Genomic DNA, 18,579 nt, shown 5'->3' with positions numbered 1-18,579 from the left:
CATAGAGTTTGTTTCAAGTTTAAAATTTAGCGGTGGGTTGGAGGTTGGAGGTGGTGGCCCTTCCCTCATTTACAAATATAGCCTATATTTTTTTGAAAATTTAAATTTAGGCTATGCTTAAATAAAATATATATTAATAACTCGACGTAGTATAAGATTGGTTAATTATACATATAAAAATTATGACCTCACGTGAAATACGTTGGTTAATTAAACATATCTAAATTATCTAAATTACGACATACCGTCTTGAGTACATCCAAAATTCGAAGACAAACTGTCAACTTTTATTATTAATGCTGATTTTTATTTTCTAATATTTTTTGTATAATTTTTATAGGTGTTTTTGTTTTGAATTCAATATTGCCAATTAAATCTTAAATTATACCTCACAATATTTCAAAATTTTTAAATCTAATTTTAGTTATCAGTACGTTTTATATAAAATATTTTTATATATAAGTATTAGAAGGTGACAATTGATTTGCAATTTCTCGTTCGTTATATAATTCTCGTTATCCGTGATTTTTAATGCGAATAATATCTGTGATATTAACTGTGATTTTTAGAATCCATAATCCATATTGATAGAAAAAGTATATAAATTCTGAAATTATTCTGCTTCAGAATGAAGAAACACATTTCAACCAAGCTTAAGTGATCTAATTAACGAAGAGAAGGATTGTTATTAATGTAAAAATATAAAAATCAACTACTTTTTTAAGCTAGAAACCAGTGAAACTCTAACAAACAGATCAATAAACATACATAGACCAATAATAATCATAGAATTGTAATATTCACATTGGAAATTTTGCTACCCAAAGGGATCTCAAAAAGATGGTTCAACATGGTCTTTACTCTTCATTCGTTCCTTAAATTCTAGTTTCAATTTGGCCCTGTTAATTCAGCTCTTTGTTACTGCCATTGCAGGGAAGCTGGGGCTCAAGGAATTTATCATTGCTCCAACTACAATCTAATTTTACTAATTTTTTCGAATTATTAAAATAAGTCTTTTACTATTTGTGTTTTCCAAATTCCGGCTATAAGTATTTACAGAAAGGATGGCGGCTGGATCATTATTCCCTGCTTCTGCTCCATTTCTTGGATCTCTGACAAACATATGTACTCGTACGTCTTCTACAGCTACATCGTAAATTTTCAGCAAATACTTTACGTGTACATTAACTGTAAAATGCAGAACTCGCAAATGATTTCGAAATGTATCCCTAAACTTCTTGGAAGAAATCTCAAACTGACGGATGATTTAGCCTCTTCGATTCTCCTAAAACTATTACGAATTCTTCCTAACCTTCACTTTAATTACAAAACCGATCTACCTAACAAAATCCACCAGTTGGATTAATTGCTGCATCGCTTCCTTTCAAAATTGTTTTTAATTTTGTCAAAATTGGACTGACGTACGATAGGACGCACCTGCCTTGGACTTAGCTCATTTGCTTTTACCGGCTTGGAGTTGGCTGATTATGTGGAATTGGCCACGTTGTGTATGATTAATGACAAGATAAAAGGTAGTAATTGTTGAGTGTTAAAGTAATTAACTATTTAGCTATGTTTAGTGCTTTATAGACTTGCATTCTTGAAGACAAGTCATTAACGTAGTGGGTTCAGGCTGAGTAGATGGATTGCAAACGTAGCAGTATGCATGTACATTGCAGTTAAGCTGACTGGGGGATACTCTTAGGATCAGTTATCCTATGTACAGGCAGGATAAAAAGTTTTCTCTCCACTGCTGTTCTTCTTTTCTTCTTTGCTTTACTCTAACCACGTGTTATTCTTCTGCTTCAGGGGTTATCTTCTTGCTTTCTATCTACTTTCCTTCATTCCTGTTCCCATACTTCTCCCTCTAAATTCCTTTTCCTTTCCTTCGATATCTTGGAGCTCCTAGGCTTACCTGATAGCCCCAGTAAGTCTCAGCTAGAAGTAGTTGCTGGTGCACCTGCATGTGGCCAATTCTGGGAGTCAGGGGGTTGGCAACCAGGTGTCCCCTGCCCCCCCCTGGCTGCGAAGTCGCCCGGTGTCGGCACTAAACACTTAACAACATAACAACACATTCTTACACACCTGCAGATAAACGGGCAGCGATCTCGGGCAGTTGCTGACGAGATTAGGCTTTCTGCCGAGACAAATTGTACTGACATTGTCGCTAAACACAATGTCCACACAATGTCAATACTGGACCACAGTCTAAAATCCTGGGTTACTCGTTAAACATGAGAATAATACAACCCGTTGACCAGAATCCCAAATCTTGTATATTAATTCTTAATGACTCTTTAGACATCACGGTTCCTCATGGATTTTGCACTCAGTTCTCCACCTGCGTTCTTGTCACACACTCCGTAATGAATTTTTACTTAATTTTTCTCTACTGCCCTCCATCGGAGGACTTTAATCACTCTCTTGCTTACCTCGAGACTGTGATAAATACTTTGGGACCGAATAGCAATACTGTATATTGATCTCATCGGACGTCAACGCAAAATCAAACTTTTGGCACAGCTCTTCTACAGATGCACGTGGCCTTCTCTTGGAGGAGTTCATAATTAATCGTTGTGTTTCAATTCACAACAAGCCTAATCACCCTCATTCTTTCTCAAGTTATGCAGGAGAATCTAATATAGATATAACGATGACAAACTCTCACTTCGATTTTCGGCTCACTGATTGTGTATACGGACCATAGAGTCATCTATTATATGATTTCCCCTTATTTTTATTTTTTTTTTTTGGTAGTTGTTGGCGCATCAGCTTCTGTGGCCATAATACACCTCCCAAGGTTTTTGCAGTACTTTGATCCAAGCCCGAGGCGGGATTCGAACCCGCGACCTTTGGGTTGCTAGGTAGGCACTTTACCCACACGGCTAGTCCGGTCGGCTGCTTTCCCCTGATTCTGCCATTCCATCTTCACACACTTTCTCACAACCAGAATTAATAAGATTTTCCATCAGAAATATTGACTGGAATGCTTTTGACTCTTCCATTCTTCTGGACCTTGACGAACAGAAACTTGCTTCTTTTGAAACCACACCTATTTCTCATCAAGTGAACTATATTCAAAATGCTATAATAAAAGCGTCCTTCTTACTTCTTCTTCTTATTTGGTTTTTAGGAGCATTAGCAACTAAGGCCATATTGCTCCGGGAATATGCGGTGGTCATTCCCTTGACCTTTCCGCATCCTCCGTATTTGGTGGTGTTATAAAAGCGTCATATAAGTCTTCTAGGAAAAAGAGGGTTAACCAGAAGACGTGCTCATGGTGGACGCAGGAGTTATCGCAGTTAAGAAGGGAAGTTCATCGAGCCCGTAGGTACTACCAAAGGCATAGAGACTGGCCCCAAGCCGACGTTAATCGTTTTTACCAGCAGTATTCTTCATTGAGGAAAAGCTACGTGAAGGCCATTGCCTCTCGAAAGCGTGAAACGTGGATGAATTTCGTTCACACCTCTGGAAATGCTAACCCTTGGGGTCTTCTATACAAGATTGTAAGAGGAAAAACCTCTGGTTCTAATATATTTGGCTCAATTGTGGCGGACTCCGTGGAAACACTGAACTGGCATGATTCTGCAAATGCAATCTTAGATGCTCTTTTTCCGTTGGATGATCCTACTTCAGACTTAGCTGTTCATTCTAAAATCCGATCAGACAATGAATTTTATATGTCCTCCAACAAACACCGAATCTTTTACGTTGGATGAACTGCAGGCTGTCTCACATAAAGTTAGTGTTCAGAAGTGAACATTAACTTTGTAGAAAATATTTTTATTATCAGAGTCTTGAAATTAAAACCTTATGTTTTTCTAAACTTATTCAACAGATGCCTTCAGGAAGAAACTTTTCCGGAAATTTGGAAGGTCGCTCTAGTTAAGTTGATTAGAAAGCCGGATAAAGCCTTCTGGAGCGGCTAGATCGTACAGGCCGATCGCTCTGCTGGCTAATTTGGGTAAATTGCTAGAGCGACTAATGGCCATTAGATTGAATACCCTACTGGTAGAACAGGGTCTGCTTTCAAGGAGTCAATATGGGTTCTGTCCCGGACGTTCCTGCGAGGATGCTCTTGTGGACTTTGTCTCTTCAGTTCAAAACTCGGTACATAAATATACCCTGGCCGTTTTCATCGACTTCTAGGGCGCCTTCGACTCCCTTTGGTAGGGGAGCGTCCTGGAGCGTCTGCGATCGGCTAGGTGCTCCAACCACCTCTACCTTTTAATCCGTAATTACTTTGCCAATAGAACCATAATAGTCAAGGCTAAACATAGCCAAGTATCAAGATCAGTATCTAGCGGGTGCCCACAGGGCTCTATATTGGATCCTTTTACATGGTACATGGTGCTGCAGTAGTGGCTCTCCCGATCTTTCGATAACGTCAAAATAATAGCGTATGCAGACGATCTCACCATCTTGGGAAATGGTAACTCTAGGGCCGATCTTGAAACTACCACAAATTTTGTTCTCCGGGATCTCTACGATTGGACTGTGGCCAATAAGCTTAAAATCAACTTGTCAAAAACAAAGATTCTTGAATCAAATTTGGATATCTCTCGTCCTCGGTTGGTCAAGATCAACAACATTCGTCTCCCCATAGTTAAAGAGTACAAGGTTCTAGGAGTGGTAATCGATTCCAGTCTCAATTTTATTCCTCACTTGACAAACTTATCATCTAAAATACGTAGATTTACTGGTGCAATTGTTAGGGTGTCCCGTGTTGAATGGGGGCTCTCCAGAAAAACTTTAAGGATCTATTACAATGCAGTTTTCCTTCCTCTAATCACGTATGCTGCCGGTGCATGGTTTCACAGGGCACGGCTCAAACACTTCAAAGCAAAACTCGCCTCATTTCAGAGAACCATCTTGCGGTGTTTAGTTAAAGCATGCAGGACAGTCTCGACGCAAGCTCTGCAAGTACTAGCCGGAACATTACCTTTAGACTTGCAAGTTACTTATAGAGGATTTTTATACAGACTGAAAAAGCAGATTGAGACCGAATTTCTAGGAATAACCATCAATCTTCAAGATGATGCTAAAAGAGAAAGAAGGAGACTGTGGAACGAGTTAGTTAACATCTGGCAGTCTCGATGTCTCCCCTTGACCTTTCCGCATCCTCCGTATTTGGTGGTGTTATAAAAGCGTCATATAAGTCTTCTAGGAAAAAGAGGGTTAACCAGAAGACGTGCTCATGGTGGACGCAGGAGTTATCGCAGTTAAGAAGGGAAGTTCATCGAGCCCGTAGGTACTACCAAAGGCATAGAGACTGGCCCCAAGCCGACGTTAATCGTTTTTACCAGCAGTATTCTTCATTGAGGAAAAGCTACGTGAAGGCCATTGCCTCTCGAAAGCGTGAAACGTGGATGAATTTCGTTCACACCTCTGGAAATGCTAACCCTTGGGGTCTTCTATACAAGATTGTAAGAGGAAAAACCTCTGGTTCTAATATATTTGGCTCAATTGTGGCGGACTCCGTGGAAACACTGAACTGGCATGATTCTGCAAATGCAATCTTAGATGCTCTTTTTCCGTTGGATGATCCTACTTCAGACTTAGCTGTTCATTCTAAAATCCGATCAGACAATGAATTTTATATGTCCTCCAACAAACACCGAATCTTTTACGTTGGATGAACTGCAGGCTGTCTCACATAAAGTTAGTGTTCAGAAGTGAACATTAACTTTGTAGAAAATATTTTTATTATCAGAGTCTTGAAATTAAAACCTTATGTTTTTCTAAACTTATTCAACAGATGCCTTCAGGAAGAAACTTTTCCGGAAATTTGGAAGGTCGCTCTAGTTAAGTTGATTAGAAAGCCGGATAAAGCCTTCTGGAGCGGCTAGATCGTACAGGCCGATCGCTCTGCTGGCTAATTTGGGTAAATTGCTAGAGCGACTAATGGCCATTAGATTGAATACCCTACTGGTAGAACAGGGTCTGCTTTCAAGGAGTCAATATGGGTTCTGTCCCGGACGTTCCTGCGAGGATGCTCTTGTGGACTTTGTCTCTTCAGTTCAAAACTCGGTACATAAATATACCCTGGCCGTTTTCATCGACTTCTAGGGCGCCTTCGACTCCCTTTGGTAGGGGAGCGTCCTGGAGCGTCTGCGATCGGCTAGGTGCTCCAACCACCTCTACCTTTTAATCCGTAATTACTTTGCCAATAGAACCATAATAGTCAAGGCTAAACATAGCCAAGTATCAAGATCAGTATCTAGCGGGTGCCCACAGGGCTCTATATTGGATCCTTTTACATGGTACATGGTGCTGCAGTAGTGGCTCTCCCGATCTTTCGATAACGTCAAAATAATAGCGTATGCAGACGATCTCACCATCTTGGGAAATGGTAACTCTAGGGCCGATCTTGAAACTACCACAAATTTTGTTCTCCGGGATCTCTACGATTGGACTGTGGCCAATAAGCTTAAAATCAACTTGTCAAAAACAAAGATTCTTGAATCAAATTTGGATATCTCTCGTCCTCGGTTGGTCAAGATCAACAACATTCGTCTCCCCATAGTTAAAGAGTACAAGGTTCTAGGAGTGGTAATCGATTCCAGTCTCAATTTTATTCCTCACTTGACAAACTTATCATCTAAAATACGTAGATTTACTGGTGCAATTGTTAGGGTGTCCCGTGTTGAATGGGGGCTCTCCAGAAAAACTTTAAGGATCTATTACAATGCAGTTTTCCTTCCTCTAATCACGTATGCTGCCGGTGCATGGTTTCACAGGGCACGGCTCAAACACTTCAAAGCAAAACTCGCCTCATTGCAGAGAACCATCTTGCGGTGTTTAGTTAAAGCATGCAGGACAGTCTCGACGCAAGCTCTGCAAGTACTAGCCGGAACATTACCTTTAGACTTGCAAGTTACTTATAGAGGATTTTTATACAGACTGAAAAAGCAGATTGAGACCGAATTTCTAGGAATAACCATCAATCTTCAAGATGATGCTAAAAGAGAAAGAAGGAGACTGTGGAACGAGTTAGTTAACATCTGGCAGTCTCGATGGGATACAGCTCCCATTGGTGCAACAACGAGAAAATTTATACCACAAGTTTCATTTCTCCTCGATAAACGTGTTCGATTGTGGTTCTGCATGGACATATTCACGTCCTACCTGTTGACAGGACATGGATCGATGAACCAGAGTCTTTTTAGGTTCAATTTATCACAAACAGACCTCTGTTCGTGTGGATCACCAGAGAGTTGGGATCATATCTTGTTTCATTGCTCCCTGTATGACGATCTCAGACTTCCTCTTCATGCACTTACCAATTTTCAACCAGGACAGGAGTCGTCTCTGCTTCAAAGCTCGGAATCATATCTCATTCTTCAGGCTTTCGCTCAAGACGTATTTCTTCGAAGGCGTTCAGTGTCGACAGATCTCAACAGAATGCAGCACAATGGTCCTGCTGATGCATAGCTGGTTATATCTTCTTTAATAATATATAAACTCAAATCCTCAAGAAGTGAAAATTTTCTGCATACAAAATTAAGTGCTTTCTTCCTTTTTTTTTTTTTTTTAGCAGCACCACTTTCCTCCTTTTATGTATTTATTTATTATTATAATTTCTTTTTTTTTAATAGCATCACTTTCTTTCTTTTATGCATTTATATATTATCATATTTTTTTTTTCTGTTTACTAATTTATGTGGCTTTTTTTTTAGCAGCACCACTTCCTTCTTCCATTTTACTTATTTTTTATTTTTTTATTTATTTATTATTTTTTATTTTTTATTATTATTTTTTTATTTTTTATTATTAATATTTATTATTATTTTTTTTATTATTATTATTTATTATTTTTTTTTATTATTTATTTATTTTTTTTTTTATAAATGTTTTATTTTAATAATTTCGGTTCCATATCCAGCACCGTGGGTGATCGTTTTTTGTTTTTCCCTCTGGAATGGGCCCTCAGAGGATCCTGGCCTACCTTCTGACAATATCAGGTGGGTCAGAGTCTGTCTCTCTCTTGAGACTGTACGTGCTTTACAGGGACTGGCCCACCTTCCCGTGGTGTGGACGAGTACCCAGAATCATCTGTCCAGGTGATTGATGCTTCTGGGTAGCCAAGCGGCCAGAACAGAACAACAGAACACACACAGAATACACACAAACCGACGTCACACACACATATCTGGCCCATTTGTAGTGATACTGTTCTTCACAGAGATACGAGGCGGAGTTGAACAAACGTTCTAGGAGCCGCCCTTTACATATACACATGTCCACATGGCCACCTACGTATAGCACTAGAAGTGAATAAACGGATCCTCGAAACCATTCAGAGGACCATCCTCCTTACCATGTCGAGAGCAACTAGAACGACTAGCACGGCTGCTCTCCAAGTCCTGGTAGGAGTTCTGCCCCTGGATCTCGAAGCTAACCGCTGTGGTCTGCTCTACCATCTTGCCAGAAACACATCGGCTACAATGTATGACCTCACCACTGACATCACTAATGACCGCAACTATGAGAAGAAAAGAATCACCGACCACATCGTCCAGATTTGGCAGAGGAGATGGAGCAACACAGAAAAAGGTGCAGTGACCAGAAGATTCCTCCCCACTGTCACCAAGCTGTACCCTAAGGCGCCAGTGTGGTTTCACCCTGGTCGAAATACCACCTTCCTCCTTACAGGACACGGCACGTTTAAAGCTAAGCTTCACCAACTTGGCATCATAAAGAACGCGGACTGTCCCTGTGGCAACTCGGTCCTGGAGACACTTAATGTTTGAATGCGATTTGTATGACGACCTACGACTACGCCTAATAACAGCAATCCAATATATCCCAGACAACCAAGAACCCAGACTGTTAGACACTCAAGAGGACTACAAGGCACTCAGTCAATATGCCCAGGATCTATTTTCTAGAAGGAAAACAATGATAGAAATACACCAAAGGCAACCCGACTAGAAAGAATGCAGGAGGTCAAACAACTAAAAAAAAAAAAACTCACCATACCACAGAAAGACAAGACTTCAGGATGATTTGGATGGCCTACTGTCGACCCAAAACTGCACTCCCTTGTGCGGTTTTTTTTTTTTTCGGGGAGGGGAGGGGGTATTTGCTCTTCTCCTCTCCTCGCCTCCACATATTTTCACTTTCGTGGAGCATGGGCATGCCCCACTAAAAATGGGGGGTCACCTTCCTGTCCGACCCCCTCTTCTTCCTATTTCTTCCTCCGTCTTCACTCTCCCTCCCATTATTTTCTCTTGTACAGCGACTGCCCCACATGTCCAAATTTAAATCACATCAAATTTTGCCCGACCTTTTAGGCTCTCTAGAAATAGTTCTTTCAGCGTAAAACCCCACGCAGCGCTTTCTAAATGCAATTTTACTTAACCGATACCTCCAACCTTTATTTTAGGTCCTAGGTCACCGAAATCCCAGGAAAGTAAGTGGCAGGACCTGCCAGAGTATAATCAGTCTCTTGGTATACCCGGGCAGCGTCCCCGTCGCTAGGTATGGTAACGCCGGGTCCCACTAGGGGCCCGGCGACCAACAGGCCGGATGAACAATGGGCACAACAAACTACATACCACATGACCCATACATTATTTTTAAACCTCTGGCATAGACAGGGTACTGTCACTCAATACATGGAACATACGCAGAGATGGGAGAAATCCCCGGAGCCGTCAGACCCTCAACATTCCTATACCTACGTATACACACTAGCCGGCCTTGGCTTTTTGCGTTTTCAGATGGTACAGCAGCACATCGGGAAAACCCTATTTTTATTTTATTTTTTACTTATTTTAATTATTAATTTTGTTATTTTTTAGTATTACCGCTCTATGTTTTTTTGTTTTTTTTATCCACCTAATGATTTTGGTTTTCACATGCCCGAATTAACCTAAACTGTTTCCAGGAACATGTGAGTGAAAAGAGCCTACTTCCTTGGCTCCACAGCTGTCAGATCATCAAATCGACATGGAAATTATTACATAAACGATTTCCCTTTTGTATTTGTGATATATTCCACGAGCCTTATACACTCAGTGATCTCTGAATTGCGACCACCCCATTCGTAATGGACTATGCCACATAGTTCGCAATATAAAAAGCCAAACATCTTCGTACGGTCGCGCAGTGGTAAATTATATTTGTTACTGCAGATCAAAGTGATAAAGTAGCAGTTATGGGATGTAGTGAAGACATCACGAAGTTTCAAAGGAATGGTGGGAACTCGTGTATCAGGTGCGTCCATACCGGAAACGAGACGAGTTTTGGGTTGCTCACAGTCCACTGTGGTTAACGTGAACAAAGAACGTTGTCGAACGGTCAAACCTCTTCTCGCCGAGAAAACTGTACTCACTCAAGGAGGATGTATGACGTTCAGCAGCACACTCAGACGTATGACGATTCACAGCAGACGACACAAGAGACGAAACCACAACATTCCTCGTCGACGACGAATGTTGTTTTTTAAGGTACAAGTAGGTTGGACACCGGAGGACTGGAAACGAATGTGCTGATTGGATGAGTCCAAATACCTGGTGCAACAGGCCGACGGACGCTTTCATGTGTGCGAACAATACGAGTCTATAGACCCATCGTCCACGGTGCCCACTCCCTTGATGTGTGTGTGCACCAAAGTTTAACTTGTGAAGTCTAAAGGAGCTCTTAAGAAACATTGTTTCATAAGAGCAACCGGTAGACTTCACAAGTTAAACGTTGTAAACATGGCACCCTGCCATGTTGTATTTTTTCCCCTAACACAGAGGAGATCTTCCAACGCAATAATACGCCTTGTCATCAGAGCAGGACTGTAAACAAGTGGGTCAAGGAACACAGTGAAGATATCACCCATCTTGATTGGCCTCTAAATTCGCCTACCCTCAATCAAATTAAACAGCTGTGGAATGTTTTGGAACGGGAATCGAGATGTATGGACATGCAACTGTCATCTATTGCGACGCTGTGCAAAGCCTTTCAGGCAGCATGGCTGGAGTTTCCTACGGACATTTTCCGACATCTAGTGTAGACAATGCTTAGGCGAATAGTGCCTATATTCAAACGAACGGAGGCCTAATATTCTATTAGACAGATAGTCAAATTCAGTGATCAATGAGCTGTATACACCGAGTGATCACTGAATTATGACCACCTACCTAATACTTCGTAAGTCCTCCTTTTGCCCTCAGTACAACAGCTATCCGACGTGGCAACGATTCAACAAGATGTCGGAAGCGTTCGGGAGGTATGGCCAACCAAGCTGTGTGTAATGCGGCCAGCAATGCAGGTATGGAGCCGATTGGTGTATTCAGATGCCTGATATGCCTTTCCATAGTGTCCCACAAGTGCTCTATGGGATTGATATCAGGGGAAGTTCGGAGGCCAGTCGATATGTCGGAAGTCAGAACTGTGTTCCTCAAACCATTTCGGCGCCTCCGTAGCCTGGTGGGAAAGAGCAGCAGTGCGTAGCACACGCTTTTTTTAGACCGGAGTTCGAGCCCGTCACCACCAAATACGGAGAATGCGGAAAGGTCAGGGAACGACCACCGCATATCCCCTGAGCAATATGGCCTTAGTTGCTAATGCTCCTAAAACCCAAACAACAACAACAACAACTCAAACTATTCCTGCACTACAAGTGCCCGATGGGTCGGCGCATTGTCATCTTGGAAGGAAGACACCATCGCCATTCGGGATAAAGTGTAACATAGCGGGGTATACACAGTCAGAAAACTGTTGACGATAGCGGAGACCACTGATACGTTGTTCCAAATGCACCAGAAGTCCATGTTCCTGCCAGTGAAACATGCGCCACACCATACAACCGCCTCCACCGACCTGCACTTTTGATACCATGTATGATGGATGAAGAGCCTCATGTTGTTGATCCGTCTCATCTGACCAGCACACCTTCTTCCAGTCTTCTAACCTCCAACTTGCATGCTCTTTGCACCAGGCGAGTCTTCAACGCCGATGAACCCTGGTTAGGAGAGGATGCCGTAGGGGTCGTCTGCTGGTATTGTCCATACGTGCGAGCGTGCGATGCATGGTCGTGCCAGATATTGTTTCGGGTTGGCCCATGTTGTATTGGGTAGTCAACTCTTCAAGAGTACTGCGCCTGTTCACCTGTCCGAGTCGTCGAACTCGGCGCTCACCTCTAACATTAACGTTTCGCTGACATTTGCATTTTTGCCGTCGGGTCGTTGTTTGATCATTTTGACGACTGTCCTGGTACACTTTAACTACGGCGGCTCTAGAACACTCCACCAGTTCAATCGTTTGGGAAATCGAGGCACCAGCTCGTCGAGCACCCACAATCTGTCCTTTATCAAAGTCCGATAAATCCTTCCTTTTGCCTATCACGCTCTGAATTTTACTACCTACTGAACCACTGACACCTTATCATACCACTTTTGAGTGGTGTGAGCTGAAGGAGTTAGTCACTTTCATTCTTCTACAGCGTTTCGTTTTTCTTTCTCTCTTACTATAACTTTCCCTCTACTTTTTTGCTTTACACAATACCGTACACAATACGCCGTACACAATACCCTTCACGGATAACATAGGAGAAAAAAACAATATTATTACCAATTATAAAAGTGTAGAATTAAACATTGGAGAAAACAAATTGCAAATTTACATATGAAAATAAATACACAACAGCATGTTATCAATTTAAATTATTCTCCAGGGAGCAGTCTTTTTTTACAGTGCTGAAATCATCTGAGCAGGCGCAGAAAGTTGGAACAATGTAGTGAGGGATCCATGGCAGTGATGGATATGTCCTCGGGAGCAGGTTCTAATGTCCTGTGACGTGATTCAGAGAAGGATCCTCTGACTTGACATTATGGACCCTTCAATCTCTTCTTTGGTAAAAGGATCTTCTTCAGTTGTACCTCTGTGAGTGAGATGGTTTATTCTCATGATTCTTTGCATTGTTGTCTCCTGGCTGGTGTCGTCTTGGTGGACAATGGCATCAAGGATCCTATTCACAGACTCCCTCCAATAGGTAGTTTCTTCATTTCGTCCATCTTGGATAGAGGAGATTTACCTAGGATGGCATTTTGTGGTTACCAGCCTGTGCACAAGACCCCAGAGGTCTGTGTTGCCACTTTTTTGAACTAGGGTTTCCCAGGTATATCTCTTTTGTTTGTGTATTTCTTGATGATACAGCCGTCTCATATCGCTGTACGCTCCAGAGGGATTGCTACATCATTTTGACTTCTATGATCTCTTCTTGCCCTCTGATAATCTCGCTGCTCTTGTTTGTATTCTCATAGCTGTGAGACTGTTAGCCCACCAGGGGACAGGCTGGATCTTCTTTTCTTCCTTGGGATAGAGATTTCAGATGATTATGTATGATTATGTTTTACACCTCTTCAGCCTGGTGGTGTGCGGGAAGCCTTCTAAGGCATTCTGGGTCACGTTCAGTTATTATATGTTAAATCTGGGATTTAAATGTGTCCCTGTTTGCTTTTCAATTTTGTACCTCGACAAGCTGTTTATGTCGTGTCTATGGCCCGGTGTGTTTGTTTGGATTCTAGTTATGATTGCGTTGTGGTCACTTGTGGTCCACTGCATATTAACTCTCCATTCTGTTACTTTTCTGCTTAGTGAACTAGTGGCCGTGGTGAAATCTATGAAGGAGTAACCCATGGGGATAACACAGGTGGGTGGATGGCCTGGTCTGTTTAGAATTTGCATATTGTGTGCCAGTATCACCTCCTCAAACAACTTACCTTTGGGGCATGTACGTGCACTACTCCACATGGTTAAGTTTGCGTTCGCATCAACTGCAATGAGGAGGTCAGAGCCCCTTAGTTTATTAATAGCGTGATCCAAATAATTGACACACGGATCTGCAGATTGCAAATCCTCACTACATTGTGAATAGAGGCTTATCAGATGAAGCTGTCTTGTGGGACCCTCAACACATGCACAGGTAGCATAGGCACAAAAATAGGCCAGTTATTTTTATCACTATGAGCTTATGATCAGTAATGGCTACTGCAGCCCAAACTCGGGTAATAGCATTTCCCCCCCCCCTTGTCCAGTTTTAACCACTTTTGCACTGGATTATTCTGGTTGTAGATGGAAGCCCCTTGACAACTCCTTTGTAAGAGTACGGCTCCTGTAAGAGTAAGATTGTTGGTTTTTCTTTCTGGATTAATTTTGCTAACTCTTCCATTAGTAGCAGGGATCTGTGACAGTTCAATTGAACTATTTTTATTGTTGCTCTATTGTAATTACTTCTGTTGGTGTGGTTATTCATAATCTGTTTTCTGTTGTAATGATTCCACTGATTTATATATTCCTGACACTTGTTATTGCTGTAAGAAAGGTTATGTTGCTTCCTTTTTGCTTTGCAGTTTGGACAGAGGGGGACTGTTCCTCATTTGGGTACTCTGTGTGTTTGTGACCTGTGATTCCCCAGTGTGGACACTCTAGAATCACATGTCCTGTTGTCTGCAGTATTTAGCAGGGTGCCCATAGCACAGACATTTATAGCATCTGGTAGGAACCGAATAGTCTTTAATGATATGTGCATTCCACCCAAGATAAGCCCTGTTGTTTTGTGAGAGTAAAGATCGCCTCATGCTCCAAGTGATTTACGAGGGAGTGACTTAAAGTAAGGCCAGTTTCATCCTCATTGTAAACGGCATCCTTGGAAAACCTTCTTCCTCCGTCATTTTCAGAAAAGACTCTTTAAAAGCTTCTGCTTCCGGGACATCACCTAATAAAGCTTCTCCTTGAATTTCAAGCTCCTTTACACCGTGGCCAGATTTGAAATTTTTTAGGCATCTTGTACTGGCTTTAAATTCAGATGGGGTTTTAAACTTTTGATTCAATTGTTACGCTTTTTCGCATAACAGAGGTCCAGAAATAATTTCTCATCACTAGTTTAAAACCCCATTTGAATTTAAAGCCAGTACAAGATGCCTATAAAATTTCAAATCTGGCCGAGTTGGACATCCAGAGAAGGGCAGAGGAAGGGGAACACGGGAAAGTACCCCCGAAAGCAAGTCAAGAAATGGATGAGTCTTTATTGAATAAGCTGGCCCGACCGGGTGAAAACCTGTAAGTAGGATTTCCCGTGTTCCCCTTCCTCTGCCCTTCTCTGGATCTCCAACTCGGCATATACTAGGAGATTTCCATCCCTTTTTTGTAACTAGGAGCATCTATGGATCACTGCTCATTGAAATCCATTTTCAACTTTTCTGTTCTGCACATTCCAATTCTCTTCTAATCTATAGACTGAACTCTTTTCGGAACCTCTCTCGTCCGACCTACGTACACGTCGCTACTACCTTACCTCCAGACACCACAAAAGCCTTACCCGAAAGGACGTCTCTTTCCGCCTCTCAGCTCCCTTTATACCAAATCAATCTCCCCTTTCTCCTCTCTTTACTTTTTTCTAATCCATGATTATCTGGACAACCCTTGACCATCTAACGTTCTCACTCTATTATACCCTTAAAGAGGCCTGAGTTCGAATCGTCTGGTATAATGATGGAATCAGCCCCTTTTATTTGTTTTATTTATTTTTATTTATTTAATCTTTTTAGTTATTTATTTTTTATTCATAACCTGCACAAAGCGGGTGGTGTTTTTCCTCCGTTTCCCCTCTTTGCAATGAGCCCCCATAGGATCATGGCCCACCTTCTGGCAACACTAGGTGGATCAGCGTCTCTTTTGAGACGGTACGTGTTTTACTGGAACTGGCCCACCTTCCCGTGGTGTGGACGAGTACCCAGAATCATCTATCCAGGTGGCTGATGCCTTTGGGTAGCCAAGCGTCCAGATACAACCACACAACACACACATAATACACACAAACCTACGTCACACAAATATCTGGACCATTTGTAGTGATACTGTTTTTTACAGAGATACGAGGCGGAGGTGAACAGACGTTCCAGGTATCGCCCATTACATATACACATGTCCACATGAATACTGCGCATTTTCTTTGGTCAGTTTGCCTGCTTTTGTTGGATGAAAAACTCTTTTTTTTTTTTAGTTAACACCGTAGAGGACTTAGCTTAAATGTGTTAAGAACAGGTGGCTAGTGGTGCACAAAGACCCTTCGGGAGAGAAGCTTTTATGCACTACGAGCAGTGGTCTCGTCGCCTTATCCCCTATACACAAAAGAATCCGTCTGAATTGACATGCTGTCATATTGGGGCCACCGCAGAATTTTTTCGTATTCAGAGGCCCTTGTGGACAGCACAGAGTGTAAAATTGCCGTCCTCCCCACACCCGGTGAAAAAAGACACGAGTTCAAGTCCGTCGATGAAGACAGGAATTTTTATGGACCTTTTTCTCAACATGGCTGATTTAGTCGGTCTCAACCAAGGGTAACATGGTTTTTCTCCCGTAAATTCCGGTTTTTCGTCCAGCAAACAGAAAATCGACCACAGAACACACGCTATTTACAGACAGCATCAGAGCAATATGGCCTTAATTGCTGATGCTCCGAAAATCGTACTACTACTACCACACACACCCAGTGATGAGTTGGAGCTGGTTCGAAACGATTCATGCGAACTAGTTAAAAAATTTTACGCGAACATACAACATAACATGATCTCAAAACCGAATAATCCTAATCTTATAAAATGGTGCAGAAAATAATACGGTGTACAAGACAAACTTCAATTTAAATTTTGCCAGCTCGTTGTATACCCTGTACATTACGTCTGGAAATTGCGTGTTCTCCTCTAGTCAGTCTGCCTGTTTTTGTGGAAGAAAAACTGGAGTTTCCAGGGATAAGAAATCCATGCTATTTTTCAGTGAGACTAACTACCATGGATTGACTAAAGCCCATAAAAGTTCCTCGCGTCATTGACGGAATTCGAAGGCGTTTTCCATCCGGTATTACGAAATCGGTGATTATAACCGTTGTTCTACTCGCGAAGACTGTTGAGATTGTGCATGTCGATTGGATTTAAGAGGAACTGAAGAACTCAAGATGTGGCCTGACCATTGCCTTATACAAAGGGATAATCACCTCCTTAGAAAACAACAATGGCCATCACAAACCCAAGTGTACCCCTCTAATAACATTAGTCCAGGAAGAGCAATGTCAATTGGTTACTAATATCTGTCTTCTTCCACTCAACCATCCCTTTATCCATCAGCAACTTTCCCCTAATCCCACACCACTGCAATTCGTACAGCACTCTTTTATGTGCAACAGTACCAATAGCTTTTGGAAATCCAAGTATATGATATCAAAATTATACTTTGTATACGGTTCCTTTGTGACCACATCGTACTACCCAGTCAAATTGGTGAGACAAGATTTCCCCTTAACATGCTGTGTCTGAATTATAATTGCAGGCTTCTCTAGATCATCCTGCGATGCTTCTTTAACCGGTGACTCCATTATTTTCCCCAGAACAGAAACTAAACTAACACAGGTCTGTAATTATTCGTGTCACCCTTTGATCTCCTCTTTGTGAATTGGGAATAATTTGCACATCTCCAGTCCGCGGGGATCGACCCTGAAGCCAAGAACGATGTGATAATTATGGCTGATGGTTTGCTCCCTTCCTTTACTACATCCTTTAATATATTCGGATAGTTCCCATCCACGCCAGGTGCCTTTCTTGTGTTTATCTTCAACAATTTCTCCTCCACTTTACTCTCAGTTATTACAAAAACATTTTTACCTCTCAGATTGATTTTGATAAGCGTCTGGTATTGCCTTCCCTAAAGAATTCCTGGTGTGTGAATGTAGATACAAAATACTCATTGATTTTGTCAACAACTTGACTAGGATTATCAACTGTCAAACTATCGACATCGAGTGGTCCAATTTGATTCATCCTCTTCCTTAAACTGTTTACATAAGTACAGAAGTCGTTGCTGTTTTTCATTGTATCTTTCGCCAAATATTTCTGGTAATCTGCCTTTGCTTGCCTGACTCCTTGTGACTTGACTGCAGACTATCTTATATTATATCCCATGAATTTTTCTGCTCTGCCACCAGTTTCTTCAGCTCATCTGAGATCCATTTAGGCCTATACTTTGAAGAACATTTCTTAGTTGGTATAAAAAGCCTAGGCTATCCTAGGATTAATTTCTTGTACGCGAGGACGATGATCCTTAACTGCCCACGAAGGCGCAAATTGGAGTACTGCCATAGTTTTCATGGGCATAATTCTCCTCCACTCTTGACTGTCTTTTCGGTATACAGTGTAGTATCCATATTCAAATTCTGCGTTCCTTATATCTGATTGATACCATGTGTCTGAAATTTGATATCTGTTGATATCTCTGGACCAGCACTTCAAATTCGTGAAATTTATTTACTGCGCTCCTAGAATTGATGTACACGCAAGTATACGTGCACCTGTTCTTACTCTTAGCTACCCTTACACAGCCCATGTAGTTATTTGTTTCACGATGACTACTAGCAGTCGTTGAAATTCTCGCCAATATACTTCCCAGGCTGCTGCTGATTCCAATAGAAGCAATGCAAGAATAACTTTCACCTCTACATGCGGCTGTTGTTAACCAATTAGTCTGTGTGTTCCCCCAAGCTAGCAGTTTTCGACCAACCTAACTCTGCAATGATAGCACCAGCAAATACTC

This window comes from Mastigoproctus giganteus, chromosome 3 (genome assembly GCF_048544385.1).
Source record: "Mastigoproctus giganteus isolate SK-2022 chromosome 3, ASM4854438v1, whole genome shotgun sequence".
NCBI lineage: Eukaryota > Metazoa > Arthropoda > Arachnida > Uropygi > Thelyphonidae > Mastigoproctus > Mastigoproctus giganteus.
This window is presented reverse-complemented; position numbering follows the sequence as displayed.